This window comes from Filicampus tigris, chromosome 18 (genome assembly GCF_054856515.1).
Source record: "Filicampus tigris isolate MCC_2025a chromosome 18, RoL_Ftig_1.0, whole genome shotgun sequence".
NCBI classification, from domain to species: Eukaryota; Metazoa; Chordata; class Actinopteri; order Syngnathiformes; family Syngnathidae; genus Filicampus; species Filicampus tigris.
In genome coordinates, this window is record NC_141234.1 from 10,379,319 (window position 1) to 10,396,514 (window position 17,196).

The 17,196-nt window shown below is 39.8% G+C and overlaps 1 protein-coding gene across 3 annotated transcripts in view; it reads right to left on the reverse strand.

Moving 5' to 3' along the window:
• Positions 1-17,196, reverse strand: part of LOC147132447 (methyltransferase-like protein 27) — a 131,390-nt gene that overhangs the window by 80,471 nt on the left and 33,723 nt on the right. For all 3 annotated transcript variants that reach the window (XM_086015509.1, XM_086015508.1, XM_086015510.1), the window contains exon 4: positions 2,625-2,799. The gene's annotated coding sequence lies outside the window, so the exon portion shown is untranslated. The remainder of the gene's footprint in view (positions 1-2,624; positions 2,800-17,196) is intronic.

Genomic DNA, 17,196 nt, shown 5'->3' on the forward strand with positions numbered 1-17,196 from the left:
TGCTCTGGACTGATTGCGGCGAGGTGATGAATGGCTGGCGGAGGCGCGGTTGGGGTGCAGAGGAAACAATTAGTGCCATGTTGATCTCGCCTCTTCTCCTCTGCCCTCCATCCATCGCTTATCACCCCCCCCCCCTCTCTTCCTGTGTTCTCCAAGTCAATCATTCTCTATCTGTGTTGCCATCTCATCAGCTCAGGCATCACACGCGTTCTTTCCTCATCTCTTGCTCTTCTCGACAAATTCCCACCTTAGCACCATCGGTATTAATATGCAAAATGAGGCAAGAGAGGGAATGAATAAACATGGAAATAGGGGATAGATGCATGACTGGCAAGAGGACAATGCAGTGCCTCATATTTGTAATGAAAGTGTCATCAATGTTAGTTGATTGGGGGGAGGTGCAAAATGAATGAATAAGGTGCTTCCCTGTCGATTTTGTTTTTGCTTCATCATCTCTGTTGTGTTATTTACTTTACAATGTCACCTTCAAAGACCACCTTGCGCCTACAGCAATTAAAGTCAGCCAGCGCAGTGATTGCTTAGCAGACAAAATCTGACCCGCCTTTCACCTCCCAGGAACAAAAGATATTATTCTGTCTTATTTCTGGAGGGAATTGCAGTTAGCCTAATAGGACGCAAGACACGACGTGGTGCTCATAAATAGGATGTACCATTCGTTTAGAAAAATGAAACTACAATACAGTGTAACCTCTACGGTCCTACGTCCTTGAGCTAGTCACCTCACATTGGTGACATGATAAAAATAATAATAATAATAATAAAAAAGGGGGGGGCTCGCCTCAACAAGTAGTAAGAGGATAACATAAGGAATAAATAAAATAGTATACAGAGGAAGTGATTTGAACTAAAAGTGTTTGGCGGTGTCAATCGATTTTAACTTAAAAAAAATACATGTGTTTTCTCTATTCTAAGTTTACAATAAATAGACAATTTTTATGTTTTTAATACCTTTAATAACATATGAGTGGACAAATATGCTTAGGCTATCTTATGCAAATATATTTATGATTGCAACATTTCCTTTAAAGCCACCAGCGCAAGTGCAATTTCGCAAACTTCATTTTTTAACAACGGTAGTAAGTTGAAGTTCGTTGCAATCACTTAACTGAATAACTTGAAATCTCTTCAAAACCGTTTTTTCCTATTGCCAGCTCAGCCATCCTGTTTTTAATTGTAAGGTTTTTTTTAACCTCTCTTTTTCCTCCAGTTCCTGAACTCTCATACCATCATCGCTGTTATTCCCTTCAAACCTCCCCAGTCTGATCTTTCACAGCATAGCTGCGCTCACCTGACAACTCCTTCATAGTTGTACTTGTTTTTGTTTCTGGACAGTTGATCAATTTAGTCCAGGGGTCCATTTCACAAAGCAGGTTTAGTGAAAACTCAAAGTCTGCTAACCCTGAAATGAGGGAAACTGACTTTTCCGTTTCAAGAAGGGAGGTAAGTCAAACCGAGAGAAAGAGGTCTTAACTGTTTGAAATTTGTTTTTGTATTTCAATAGCTGTTACGTGCAACGCAAGATTGCGCCTAATGAAATAAATTAATGGGCAAAAGCAAACAGTTTTCCTCCGTTTTATTATTGTGAAACTTCCGCATACATTGACCCGAGAAGCAATGTTCTCCCACGCCCCTCCCGCGTTGCCACGGTGACTCGGCGAATCGGGGTTCCATTCATGCTGCCTTTCCATAATTGTGGTGCACGCGCTTAAATCCAGGTGAAGGTACTACGAGTTGAGTAAACTGATTCAAATCAGCTGTTCTGGAACCGGAAACTCAGAGTTTCCTATCTCAGAGTAGATCAACTCAGACTTCAGGATTAGACTCACAGTTTGATGAAGCTGCTTTGTGAAATAGACCCCAAGTGTGTTATCTGCATACATACGTTCATACATACACACACATACATGGTCAAAAACACAGAATATCCGCTTGTGAAAATCTTGCCGTATGATCTGAGGCTTACAATATTTTTTGCACTCCAACCCTTGCAGCTAACAAGTAGAGACATATTTAAAACCCTCACATGAAAAAAAAAAAAAAAAGTTTAGCCTTTCAAATGAAGTGAATTAGGTATTCATTCATGAACGAGCGGCCAAAGTGTGTGCACAAAAGCTCTCCAGGCTTTTGCAAGCCATTATGAGGAGCCCTCCTGGAAATGAAGAGAGGGAAAGGGCCTTCATTGTGCTTTTTTTTTTTTTAAGATATTGCGTGTGGGAGTGTTGTTCTGTGTTTGAGGCATGTTAACAGGTAGGCAGCTGGACATGTACGCACTGGCCACTTTATTGGGTACACCTGTACAATCTCCTGAAATCCAAACACTGTTAAAAAGCTAATTCTCTTGATAGTGTTTTTACATTTTTGATACAACTCTTGTATGGGATCTTTACTGGTAATCATAGTAATAGGGTGGGAGGTGGGCATAGCTCATGACTCTGGACCCCTGGCCTGTTAGTTGCAGTTGGCAACTTTGACCAGACAGCCGAACAGGTCAGTTAAAAAAATGGCCGAAACACATACATCGTCATAACCGTAATCCTACTTGCCTCACACAGCATCTAAAAGTGTCACCACTTCAAATGCGTACATGTGTGTGTTGGACCTACCCGCTGTGGGTCCTGGAATGTGACTGACAATGACAGAGAAGCAGGACAGCGGGTAATGGAGTTTGTAGCGGTGGAGAGTGCATCACGGCGACAGATGCTAGTCCGCTGGGACACTGTGAGGGACGAAGCACTCATTCACTGGCGTTGTCGCATCGTGGGAGGACATGGAGTAGCCCTACGGACACACACGGGTGGAGACAGTGATATGTTACACATTCACAGATGGTCATGGGAGGGAGGGAAGGGGCTTGTTGAACCATGAACTGTACTGAGATGGACCAAGCTAGATCTGGAAAGTGAAGCCAAAATAGATGCCAGGCTGTAAAGCAGGGGTTAGGAACCTTTTTTTTTTTTTCTATCCCAATCAGTGTCAGTTCTATGGTAAATTCTCCTACTAGTTAAGTGTAAACATATAGGAAAAGTTGTGGGTTATATATATATATATATATATATATATATATATATATATGCATGGATTGTGTCCAAAAATGTCCAAAAATACAATAATCACCAACCTCCACTTGTCAAATACTGTACAGAAATAATCACGTGGCCTCATTATCACAAACAAAAATGACGGAAATACACTCGAAGAGCTCTGTGTCACTTTCTACCTGTCGCACTTTCCTGCAAAAAAAAAAAAAAAAGTACTCTCATTCTAGCACACAACACAGGTACACAGGATGGTCCCAAAATTAGCCTGCAGGTGTTTGTTGCTCCGCCAAAAACTGCTGCTCTCAAGTCATGCTCAGTAATTACCTTTAAAAGGGGAGTTTGGAGAGACTCATTTTAAATGGACAAATGTGTCTGCATCTGGACTGCAGTTTCGACCACATCCTCTGAAGATAAGATAAGATAAGATAAGAATGCCTTTATTGATCCCACAGTGGGGAAATTTTCATTGCTACAGTAGCAAAGATATAGGTCACACAGGGGCGGCGGCATAATGTGGCCATTAATGTATAACATTGACAGCAAACATTTAGAATCAAACCTATGTAGATATACGCAGTAACATGTGTATATACACATGTGTATACACACCAACCTACATCTACATAAAAAAAAGAGTGTCTATGTTGTGATTATGGTGCGAACCCAATTAGAATTGCATTGCTCCCGCCTAACCAAACAAATGGGACCAAAGTACTATCCTATTCAGCAGTGGTGAGAAGAATACAGCTTTGGTTCTACCCATTTTTTGTAATCAATAAGTTTTCATACTCTATTATATCAATTACACAGGCTGCATTTCGACATTCGACAAATGTTGTGGGAATGATCAATAAATTCAACTAATCGTCTTAGTTTTTTTTGTATTGTTTGTTTGCATGATGTTGATGTTCTCTCTGTTTTACCCAATGTGCTGTCAAAGGTAAATTATTCCTCCATAATATGTCTGACTCTCATCACACCTTGCACTTAAAGCTCTCATCCAACTAAATGACACATAACGTGCACAGTTGACACTGATGGACAATCTCACTTTTACCAAACGCACTTATTCTCCATTTCTTGTTGGAAAATAAGTTCACTTTTTTTTTTATACCGATGTTAACCCTGGTTCAAGTGGGCCTCCAGGTAACAGTGTATAGTGGATTTCACACACCTCATAGCACCATTCAAGGTTTTTCATGACCTCTTCCCATTATGTAAAGTGGCCATTGCCATACCTGTGAGAACATCTTCCTGTAAAGGCTTTTCCACACTTAAACGGACTTTCTCAAACACGGACAGAGACATCGCTACAGGGCAGGCAATATAGGCATTTGCCTCGGACCCTGAGCAGCAGGGGCACACGAGAGACGGTGGACATTGGCCCATATCAATGACAAAGCACTGCTTTAACACTGCAACGACAATGTTCCAGCAGTACATAAGATAAAAGCAAGAACATGATGATTGATTTTACATCAGGTTTATTCTTTTCTATGTCAATTCTTTAGCCAAAGATGTCTTTATCCATTATCCAAGTTTTCAGGGGCTCCAAGGTCCTTCTTGCCTGGGGCCCCCAGGGCATCGAGAAACACCCCTGACAATGGATGATGCCAGACTTAGCAATCTCTGAGTTTGTATCTGTAGAGGTAAGAAAGTACCTGGACTGAGAGATTGTGAATCTCTTGTTTTAGCATTCTCACTAATCACAGAATACAGATGTTGTAAGTGACTGTAACAGGTCACGTATGTTGCAGTGGATTTATATGTTCAAATGTTAAGGCGCAAATTTAAAAAGCTATTTTGCAATTTATCTTGGCCCCTGATATTTCAGAAGAAAATAAAGTGACCGTGTTGCTAAATGTGTTGTCAGAATAATACAGAAGGTTGGAAATCTTGTACTTGGTAAGTTTGTTTCCTTATTTGCAAGAAACTGATACATAGTATGTCCGTATGTACTGCACGTACAGCACTTGATAATTCCACTCCAGCCTGAATTGCAAACAATGCAGGGTTAGTGTATACAGTAAGCGCCCTGAATATTACCGTATTATTTACAGAGTAACAGTATGTGCCACAACAAAATAATCTCTAGTCTCACCTCAGCCACACCACTGAATATTCTCTGGCTCCATCCCTGCAGACATTCTAACTACTAATTAAATGTACACAAACACTGTACTTATTGGTGTGTATGCCAGATGTAGATGAATAAATACATGCAATGTGGCCAAAACAACTGTAAACCTTGACAACAAGTATGACAATGCCACTCTGGGACTTTCACACAGAGGATATCCACTTTCACAGATTCTCATTATACATTGAAAGAATGCAGAGATGCAAGTTTTCAGTTTCAAACATCAAATTGATTGTTACCCAAGTGGAATTTCAGGCTCAATAAATAAAATAGGGCCATGTTAAGATGTTCATTATTAACAATATATTCAAGGTTCATTAAAAATTGTATCACTATAGGATTTTGATTACCAATATCAGCATTTGTTTGAGTGCAAGATTATGATGCTCAAGAACCTCAAATCGGCTCAGGTTTTGTCTCAAAAAAACTTGCCATGGATGGCCTAATTTTTACTCCACAAAAGGTGTGAAAACTTCTCAAATTGGCATTGACCTCCTATCAATGACAGAAAAACTTATTGCCAGGTGATAATTTTGCAACGCCACTCCAACGTCAATTTCAATTGTTGATGTCCACACATCTGTCCAAATGAGTCTGAAAGGAAATTTAAAAATGGAAGTGTGTGACTTTTGAGACATCCTGTATACAGAAACGTGAATACAAACAGCAGCAAGGGCCTGACTGTTTTTTTTTTTTTGTTTTTTTTGTCACATTCAAGTTTCATTAGGGATATGGACAAAAATGCTATTCTACTTTAGTAATTCTGGTGACTTGATTGAATTCAAAACAACAAACACTCAATTAGCATAAGGCGAGATGAGCGCATAGCAAAAATCATTATCATACATAATATCTACAACCTCTATTTATGAACAAGACACAAGGGGGTGAAAATGCTACTCACAACAACATTTCAACGTGTCATGCCTGAAGCAAAACGCCACACATTACCACCAAATATTGGAGACAAAAAGAGTTGAATGAGCAATTAGCTCTTTTATGGCATTACTATAGAACTCCACAAGCTATTTGTTTACAGCAGGTCCTGCTAATGAGCGTTGAAGTGGTTAATTGCAGAGCATAACTAGAAGGCTTTTTTTGAACCGTCCTTTGATTGCAACAAGAATTGCACTTCTGTTGTTCTATTAACGTTTGGTCTCGCTTTAAATGAAGCCAACAGCAGGTTGTTCAAGATTGAACACACTTGGAGCATGAAATACGACGTCTGTCAAAGTACTATGGCCAGGTTGACATACAAATGTATAATCTTAAAAGTTGTGCTCCTCAACAGCTTAATATTCAAGAGGCGAGACTGACAACAAATTTTGTTATATATTTTGTCCCTTTTCAGATGGTACAGGGAGGTCTGGCAACAAATAAGAACGAGCAAAAGTAGTGGCAACAATCTAACAATTTATTCAAGTTTTACATCGAGATATATGTTCTTTTAATCTATTTTTAAAAAGATGTTTTACAATTTGAGTTCACACATTTTTAATTGCACATCATAAAACTTAGCTGAAGTGACCGTCAGTTTTAATACAAAACAAAAACAAAACCACTGCAAACCCAAGATTAATTCAACAAACCATACTATAAATAATTTCCCCCAACCAGCATAACAAAAGAGGGAAACAAAAAACCCCAAAACAACCACCTACAATCACCAGCCAAGTTCTCTTAAAATGTTGCAAATAATAACTGAAGAGCTTATTTGAAAGGGCTAATCACAATAGAGAGCTTATTTTGAGGACTCGCAGGAATGAAAGTTGATTTAAAGGACAACACAATTGAGACCTTATTTTAGGGACTAATACAGTTGAGTTGAGAGCTTATTTAAAGCATCAGAGGCCAACTGAAATGGAAACCGCTGTATGTTCTTTTAATCTTTTTTAAAATAGATTAAAAGAACATATATCTCGATGTAAAACTTCAATAAATTGTTATATTGTTGCCACTACTTTTGTTCGTTCCTGTTTGTTGCCAGACCTACCTCTACCATCTAAAAAGAGAAAAAAATGGGGCCTTGCCTCCGCTCGGTTACATTAAGTTTCCCTTTCTTCTATTGTGCAGTATAAAGCAAGTTAGCTCTATACTTGGGACTCTCCTATAACATGCTGCCCTTGCCATGCCCCACCTCATTACCATAAAGTTACATAACTTGAGGATGCACTACCTGCTGTGTGCTCTATAGAGTTGCTGGCTCAGTTAAAAAAAAAAAAAAAATCTGTCATTTGCATTCTCACCGGTCTCCTGTGTGAATGCAGGGTAAGAGGTTCCGTGGTATAGTTGTAGTTGCAACTCCATCCATAGTGTGAAAGCAGAAACATGCCGAGGCATCTGTCTGAGGTTTTGTATACGTAGATTTAAAATGTACTAGACTACCTGTCTTAAAGAGACCAATCAGCTTCATAAAGTCTTTACTGCTGACTCTGAAACAGGAATGAGAAATAAAGCTAGTTTTAGTTTTCATACCAGAAATTGAGTCGCCTCACCAGTTTGAGTTTGCTAAAGATGTCATGCTCTCGGTAAACACAGAATTGAAGCAAGAATTGCTAAGGCAATGATAAAACTGTAAGAAAATAAAATTAAACCTAAACACCATCTAAACAATGAAATAAATAAAATAATGCTTTATCACAGAGACAAACAGGAAGAAAAAAAAAATCGGAATAGTCAGAAATCCATCGTGCCACCCATAACATCCATTACAACCACAAGTTAACAACTATCATTAACTAACACCTTAAGCAATAAAGAATGTTATTATTATTCCTTATCCCAGCCAATTTATTTGGCTCTGACCAATATATTACACTGTATGGGACATACAGAGATTAATGGGACACAACTACAAAACACTGTACATGCAGAAGCACAGTTTTGCAGCCAATGAGATTCGCACGGTAGAATGTCCTCATGCAAGCAGTCAAACATATCCATCAAAGACAGGAAGTGTCCTATTTGTCTCCCTCTGTGCCATTCCGGTAGGCAACAAAATCCTTTATTGGCATGACATTGAAGTTCATCTTTGTGACCATGTAGGAACCCTATAGCAAACTCAAAATAGCTTTGACGCACACACACACGCACAAACAGGCAGGCAGGAAGTGAAGCCCACCGTAATGTAATTTTGTCTCGATTAAAATGGTGGGAATTGGATCTGAGGTAAAAGGCCATGTCAAGAGAGAACAAATGGGAGCAGCGGCGTATGGCAGAAGATGAACGAGTGTCCGGGAGATTGAGAGTCGGGGCAGAGGGAGACAGAAATGATAGTAGGGGGAAAGGAAGGGAAGGGAAGGAGGAGGGGGGGGTGGAAGTGGGGTGATATGGGTCTATATTAATCCGTTATGGAGAAGGCGCCTTGCCTTGCCTCTCGACGCGTGATGACCTCCATGTGGGAAGGGGAGGTCATTAACTTTCCACATGATCATTTACCACCATTATGTGTTGCTCCTCTGTGGTGGACGACAAATTTACCCTAGTGCTTGTTTCACCCATTTCTGCTTGACATTTTTATGTTTGTATTTTTACAATTATTACATGTGTTTGCAATAATAAAGGTGCAAGTGGAACTTGACTGCATGGATGAGGCTCTAATTATGCAGGAAACGACTATTTTCTGTGCATGTAAAACTCGCAGGCGAGTGAAAGCGTACGTTTTCACTCCTTGAGTGTGTAACGCAAGTTTGCACTCACACCCGAAGATTCATGAGCAGCCGCAGACACCTCTGGGTCTTGGTCCTCGACTCTACGGTCATATGACATCTAAAGGTTACGAACAGCGCGTGATGTACTGATTAGCGCAAGTGGTGTCAAAATATATGAATGTAAGAATACATCAGCACACGACACTATGGAAAGCCGTTGAGCATTTATTCACTCGCCTGAATTGTTAGACAAAGAGAAAACTAGCACATTTTGCGGGCACAATACCGCAAGCACTGGGCAAAATCTGAGCATTCAGAAACAACATTTCTGCTCTTATTCATTTTAAAATTGAGTGTACATTCCCCGAAAAATAAATGCAGTGTTATAGTAACCCTATTACGAATAAGGCATGCTAACAACGTAGCTGCCATGGCCAACCGTGGCTTGTTTACAGTGCTAATGTTAGCTTAGTATTGCTAGCGCTGCTATATTGTGGAAGATGGACAGCGTTTTCCTGTCACTACTGTGTACCCAACTCTCATCTCAAGTCATTTGGAACAGGCTCCAGTTCACCTGCGACCGGATGACGACAAGCGGTATAGAAAACTGAAGGATATGCGCTTATGCTAAACAGGCCTTGCACAAATAAAGACTCAGGATCATACAAGCTGTTCAGGGTGTATTTACTAGGTACTACATCAAAACATTCTCATGCTGTTCATGTTTTATGACTTCTCTCTCATTTCAATCCCCCTTCGACTTATAGTGGGAGCGTCCACGTGTGCAGTTTTGACCAGACAGCCATTGATCACATCACATGTGTACCTACCAACAACAAGATAAATAACAGTATTGGCTTGTGGGATTCATTGTGTTCTACACAACCCACTTCAACAGAGTGCCTCTACACCCAGACAGAACATGACAAGACTGATTAGGCTGTCTTGCATCTGTGATGTTTGCATACTGTGTACTGACCCAGACTGTATATGACAGTCTTGTCAGGATAAACACATGCAATACTTGTGTAACTGACACACATCCAATACTGTATATTTGTCACTGAGGGAAAATGAACCCTTTCCTGGCACCGAGATACACCAGACGTGACAGAGTGTATTACTCAGATACGTCCGATTTACACAAGATTATCAGGGATGATATCATCACCTGGAGCATGTTCTTTTTAGAATACAGAAGCTTAGTATGAGTTGGCTGACAGCGAGCTTTAAAAAAAAAAAAAGAAGAATTGGGCCTCAGTACACAACATCAATCAGGTTTCTTTTCAGCAGGGTTGCAGTGTATCAACCAATGTTCTTCAAACATGCATATTTAGATACTTTATTCATGACAAGCCAGCCTTCAAAACTGGTGAGTTCATCTTGGAACTTGATTTGGAATTGGAAATTTCTAACAAGCCTTCAAATTTCCAACAGCAAATTTTAAAAACTTTTTCTATGTCAAAGGAAAAGAAGAAACTGCTTTAGAATTGGTAAATATACAGTAGGCTATGTGATACTCAATCAGTTCATTAATAGTAGTAGCAATGAAACTTCAAAAGTATGTGTCATGTTTGTGAAAAGAAAGAAAGTTATCAGAAACAGTACAAGTGAGAAAGCCGAGTGTCTTTCGATGAAGGCCATACGCATTGTAACGTGCACATCCCAAGGGTGACTCCGGGCAGAGACAGTAACCTGTCATGGCGAATAATTTGTGATCTCTTTCAAAAGGTTAATAAATAATATCAGACGGCCAGATTGTCTGCGTTAATTTCATCCAGAATGTTTCAGTAGCACACAAGGGCCAACGGCCTCAGAACCAGAGGTGAGGGACTCGAGTCATTTGACCCGGGGCTTGCCAATTTTAGGACTTGGGACTTGCTCAACAAAAATTGATGGAAGACTCGACTTCAATTACTCATTCAGTGCCAAGGACATATTTATATGTCTTGGGATTGAATGAGTTAATCAATATTCATTTAACTCAGTCACTGCCAAGGAGACATTTATCTTTTCACAGTCCCTCCATTCTATCCTAGGAATTCATTTCTATATGTTTGAGTATTTTTCAAATGTTAGGGTAAAAGAGGGTCTGAAAATGTCTGGCATTGAATGAGTTAAACTCGAAACAACACTTGCAAAGAATTTCTTTACAGTTAAAAAAATCGGTCTTTTCAACATTATTTGGAGTCAAGGATTACGTGTTCTTGTTCAAGTGAAACAAACTGAATGGTCACGTGATATTGCAGCGGGCTTGAACACCGTTTTGAATGGAAGCCACCGTGAGGTAGCATCCAGACGCAAATGGCCGGGCGCGGCGCAATCGCATACAAAGGCACCCTCCCTCAGCGCTGCTCATGGAGTGCACCAAAAGAAAGTACCCAATCTCACTTGGCTAGAGAGAGGAAATGAGAGGGGCGGTTTGGAAAATTTAAGAGAAAAGGAGGGAGTAGGAAAAAAAAGTTGCACCTAAAGAGAGTGTGAAGATATTTATGAAAAGCAAAAATGAACGAAACGAAAATTGAATGCGGGCAAGGACATGCGTGTATGGAGGGGGAAATGCAGTGCAGTTTATTTGAATGGCTCTCAGATGTCTTTTCCTTGCTTTTCTTTGATGGAGTCCGTACCTACTAATGTATTGATCTGGGAAGGACGGGAACCCACTGAAAACGTTGAGGAAGTCATTTAAAGTTTAGCCTGACTTACACTCGTCACTGTCAGAAGACTCTTTAACATGACAGCTTGTATTTAGTCCCAAGAGTGTAACTGTGGAACTCTTTGCTTTTTCCTGCATTTTTTTTTTGTACTGTCCTCTTTTCTCTCGTCTTTTTTTATTGCTGTTGTTGATATCAGCTCATCTAAGATGTGACATCAAGAATCCTGTTTTGGGCTCAAGGCGTCAGCTACAATTTAATGCAAACGTCTACAGGCCTCATTTGTCACTCTGGGTGTCTGCTCACCCTACGAGTTATGACCGTGTGGTGCAATCGTAAAACAAGTTCTCATTATGAGTTTGGTATTTAGCACAAATACAGTACAGTATTACACCATCTCCATGTACGCTGGTTCACATTTAAAATGGAGTTTATTGATTTTTAGTATAAGAGATGGTGAAATGTACTTAAAATATTCAGCAAAGGTATTACCCCAATTTGAGTCGGTGCCAAATAGGAATGTAACAATATACAAACATTACAATACGATATTACCACGATCCAATTATCATGATATTGTGGTGAGGTTGGCAAAAAAAAAAAAAAAAAAATCACAATACTGGATAAAAACTTATGTTGAAAGAAAAAAACTCATAACATTGAAAAAAAAAAAAAAAAGCACAAAATTGTGTTTTTGTACATAACAGCAATGACAAAGGAAATGGCCAGTCCTTTCGTTGTCATGTGTTCCTATTGGCTCAACGGCGCAAATTATCATGGTTTAAATAGTTCACAATGCTGTGTTTCGCTGAACTGGACGAAAAGTAATGATTTTTTGACAGAGATACGCTGGTTTTAGTATCGTGACATGACGATATTGTAGCAATTTTAATATCGCAATATCACGATATCACCGTTATCGTTACATCACTTCTGCCAAACCCTTTGACTGAGTCTGCAGGTTTGCACTCACAATTCTGAGTTATGTGTGTTCAAATGTATTCTCATTTTTCATGAAATCTGACCAAAGATGGGTGAGGTTAAATATCAAATCATTTCTGTGTGTTCCTTCTATGAGCTGAGTGAGTCGTAATTCCCTCATTTTTAGAAGCCCCGTGATTTCAGAGGTATCTGATATTATATGTCAGAACTGTAGGTGCGCCTTGTAGCACTCAATCGATCTTTTCCGACTTTCCGGGATTCATTTCTAATTTATTACTCTATGCCAGACAATATTGATTTCAAAGAATATTCAACTAAAAAAGGCATATTAGCTCAGGCGCTATCTGTATATGTTGCATTGAGCTCAATATTTCAAAAGTATCTGATTCCTAAGAAACTGTAGCTGGAGTCACAGATAATGTCATACCTATTTTTGCCAGTGCTCAGGCACTTTAAACCTCCTTTCCTCAGTATTCCCCACTTAAAAATATTTGCAACATAAACCAAAGATGCACATTAAATATTAACGCACAGCCAATTTGTGGGACTTTAGTATGTAATGTATGAAAGTGAATACAGTACATCACCCACTATTGATGTTCCCAGTCAAAGTCATGAACGGTATTATTGCTGATGATTTCAGACTTATTATTCAGATTTTCATCGTTCTGCCTGCTCCGTGGTTCTATCCAATAAAACAGGCTGGAACATACATTATCTGTATTCAAATTCGAATAAAAGTAAACCTCAGTGATTATTGTTCTCGTGTAGTATTATTACAACAGCAGGTAATTATGTTCAGCAGCGATATTCTGACACGGGCAATGATTATGATGCCCACCTTGTCCAACTTGAGGGGGGGGGGAATAAAATCAAAAAATGTTGTCATTATTTTTTTTGTTGAAAAGCTCTAAAAGGAAGAACATGGCAGATGACATCATCACAAGCTACTGGAAAGTGGTAGAGAACCCTGTTCAAGGAGCATTATAAGACCATTACAGAGACAATGGACACCATGACAAGGAATGATCATTGTGTGTGTTGATGATATCACAGTGAACAATGAAGTATCACCCCCCCCAGAGGCCTCTGCGGTGAGATAATAGAAGAAACTACAGGACTTGTGCTGATAACGTCCCTCGAGGTTGTTGAAGACGAGTCTGTTTTTGGAGATGTTTTCACACACCCTGCCTCTCTCTTTCTCTACACAAACGCACACAAACAGAATGCAATTGGGGATACTGAGCTTCATCGATTCCTTAAAACATCCGTACTTCACCAAACAAAAAAGAGAACTTGTTGTGTCTGTAAGAAGCCCCGAGCAGAGTACGATATATAATAAGTATATTCACCCAAACTCTCAAGTAACCATAATCAATAAGCATAAATGTATCGACTATTGCCACGTTGCAACTTGCATTTTGGATAACACGTTCTTTACACTAAAAGTTAGGCGAATGTAGGTTCAATTTTCCAAAAGGATTTGACCTTGGACCTCCACTGCCTCGACCATTTTCAGTCAAATGCCAATTAAATTGACTGGCATTCTTTCTTCTCGAATATATAAACACTTTGTCATATGTCAGTTTTTGTTGATTATGGCGGCGCTATGTGGACAAAAGCGGTAGTGTTTTGACAAAACTCAACCACATTTCCCATGCGCGCCAGCACGTAGTGTCGTGAAATCCTGAGCTCTCGCTGGCCTGCAAGTTGGACTGAATTACATTTCTATTTCCAGTGGCTGTGTGAAAGATGACTAGCGATGAGGTAATGAATCTAACTTTGTTCAAACAATACTTTTGTTTTTTTGTCTGTTTTGGGGCTTCTGCCATGACAGCAGTAATAGCGCGTAGATGTTCAAATCGACTTCGGTCCTTATAGCGAAAGGAGGAAGTGAGTATGCCGTAAAGCAATTCAGGAAATTTGTATTTTTTTTGTGTGCCAGGGTTGCTCCCATCCTCCTCAAAGTTGCTTAGTGCCAGTAAAAACCATACAGACTCGTCAATGTGAAATTTTTTTATCCAGGTCGAATTCTTGCCCAAGTGCTGCTTTAAAGTGGAGCAGTTGCTCAACTGCATTGGCCGTCCTTTATCTGACAACATTGCATATAAAAAAAAGCTATGATGAGTGTATGTTAACTTCTGACCACAGCTGTAGCCATCTACGCTGAACAAGGATTGATGTCTTTGGCAGAAGTCTGCACTCTACCGAGCATAATTCTAGATCTTAAACGGGTTCTTGCTCTGATGAAGAGAAATGACATTTTGAAGAACACTTGTATATTGTGACTGGTTAAAACAAGACCCCTCTATGGTGCCAACAGTATAAAACATTCAAATAATGTGAAGACTATCTTTCTTTCTCTTCCGTGTTTTTCACACCAGTAGTTAATAAAGCGGACACTGCTGTGGGGTATGATGATATTTATGTAGCACGCAGAGATCATTTATTAGAAGAAAAATGACTTTTTACTGGCCATGTATGATAACCTGATTTATTCTCTCCTTTTCAGCAGTAAAATCACCCAGTTCCGCACTTGCTTTTCTCTCCTACTTACAAAATCTATAAATTTCACCTCCCTAACACTCACAGGTTCCATCTCTACTGCTGCTCAGGGCTGATTAACTCAGAGGACAAATTGCAGCCTTGTATCTATTAGCGCCATTCAGGTGCTCGGGCCTATTGAGCAACGCCAACTTAAAAAGGTCCACAAAATCCGCTACTGACAAGCCACTTGGATTTTGATCTGTTTGCCGCAAGGAAGTAAGCAGCACGTTTAGTGACATTTTTTTTTGTTCTTTTGCATCCGCTATCTGCTCTGTAGTCAAGCCACATTATTCTAACTGACTGCTCTCGCTGTCCTTCTAAAATAAATATGATTGCACACAGGGGGTAGATTTAATTTGTGCAACACCGAGTCCCAAGTCAAATTAAACTGAGTATTTACTGGCAATACATGCAAAGCAGGCAACAGAACAAAAGTTGTGGGTGTCATGAATGAAAAGTGAAAACACACTTGCACGCTCTGCTGGGGATTTGAAGGAGAACCATCGGCAATAATATTTTATTCCACCAGCACAGATGAAGAGCCCTCCAAGCTATAGCTTTAGTTTAATATCTGCTACAATGTGGGCTTTTTTTTCCCCTCATTTTGTCCCTCTTATCCACTGGGAACAGAAAAAACAGCATATCTCTTTATGTAATTGTTGTTAGTGTCATTGAATGAAACAATTTCTCTCATGTTATAAAGTTATGCCATTTTAAGTAAGAATTGTCAAAGCAGTGTACCTAATCCTTGTGTTGCCCTATTGCTTACAATACTCCTTCATTGTCTTTAAGGCCGGTCATATGAAAGGGGACGCGTTCTCATTGTTCAAAAGGACTGGGTTGAAAATGGAAATGCATTGTTGGAGAAGCCCAAAATGTAACCCTGCGGGTTTTCTCAACCATTCCAATCCATAAGCGTAGTAAGAAATCAAAATTTACACTAAGTAATTAAAATTATAGAAGTCAATTCGATATTGACCCATGGTGAGATGTCAAGTACTGCAAACATACAATTTGAACATGTTACAATTTAAACTGTCCGCTGTGTTCTGCGCACACAAACATACACAAATCAGCGGCATTGGTTGACTAGATAAAATATGAATACAATGTATCCCTGTGGGATGCATTAAATGATGTCTGAAAATGGTCTATTAACCTCGCAAGTGAATGGAGGCATCTTGCCAAGCAGCCTAAAGCTGCTATGATAGTAGCTTGTCCAAAAATAACTGGACCAATCAGTGTCCTTGGTAGCGCTTAAAGCAGGGAGGCCCTCGTTGGCAATGACAGCCCCCTAAATCAGGGGTCACCAATCTTTTTGGAAACTCAGAGCTACGTCTTGGGTAGTGATTAATGTGAAGGGCTACCAGTTTGATACACATTTCTGAAATTTTGATCCGCAACCCTTTAATTCTATAAATCTCTGCAAGTGTTAATGTTTCCATATGCTCACTGCTACACCATTCCTAGGAAATCACAATGTCCCATCACTGTTGCGCTATTTTGACAACAGGGGAGCAGGCTAATCATGTCGTCTTAAGGGGCTACCTGATGTTTACGGGCACCATGTTGACGACCCCCACCCTAAGAGGATTAGCATAAATGCTAAAATAGCTGGAGTTTTCTCATAAAGGGACAGAATGTCATTATTTAAAAACAATACAATAGAGCTAAGACTGATTTCACTCTTTAGCAAGAAATACTGGCTACTAGCAAGAGCTATTAAGCATATTCTTCTCCTTTTGCTGGGCCCAAAATGGATGTTTTTGATGCTTGTCGCATTACCATCACTGCTTTTAGGAAAGAGCCCTTTTCCCATCAATTCACAAGCTCAGCTCTTGTTTTTTTACCCGATACAATTGAGGAAACAAGTGTTTTGGGAACAGTAAATAAATAGCCGATCAACCACATGGTGTCCGCGTCAATTGCGACTGCCCACCAAACCTCCACTGCAGCATCGAAACCTGTCCTTCCTCTGTCAATCACAAGTCTGTATCCTGTCAACATCACCGCCATTGACCGGCACTTGGCACATCTTGCCACATACTCACCAAGTATGTGCAACATACCATGCCTTTCCAGACTTCCGGACATAAACGTCCCAAATTTACAATGCTATGTAAGATGTGTGTCTCATTTGTCCTAATCAAGCTAAGGGTATTTTGCATGCATTTATGTACATTCGTTCTGTTTGAGAGCAATCA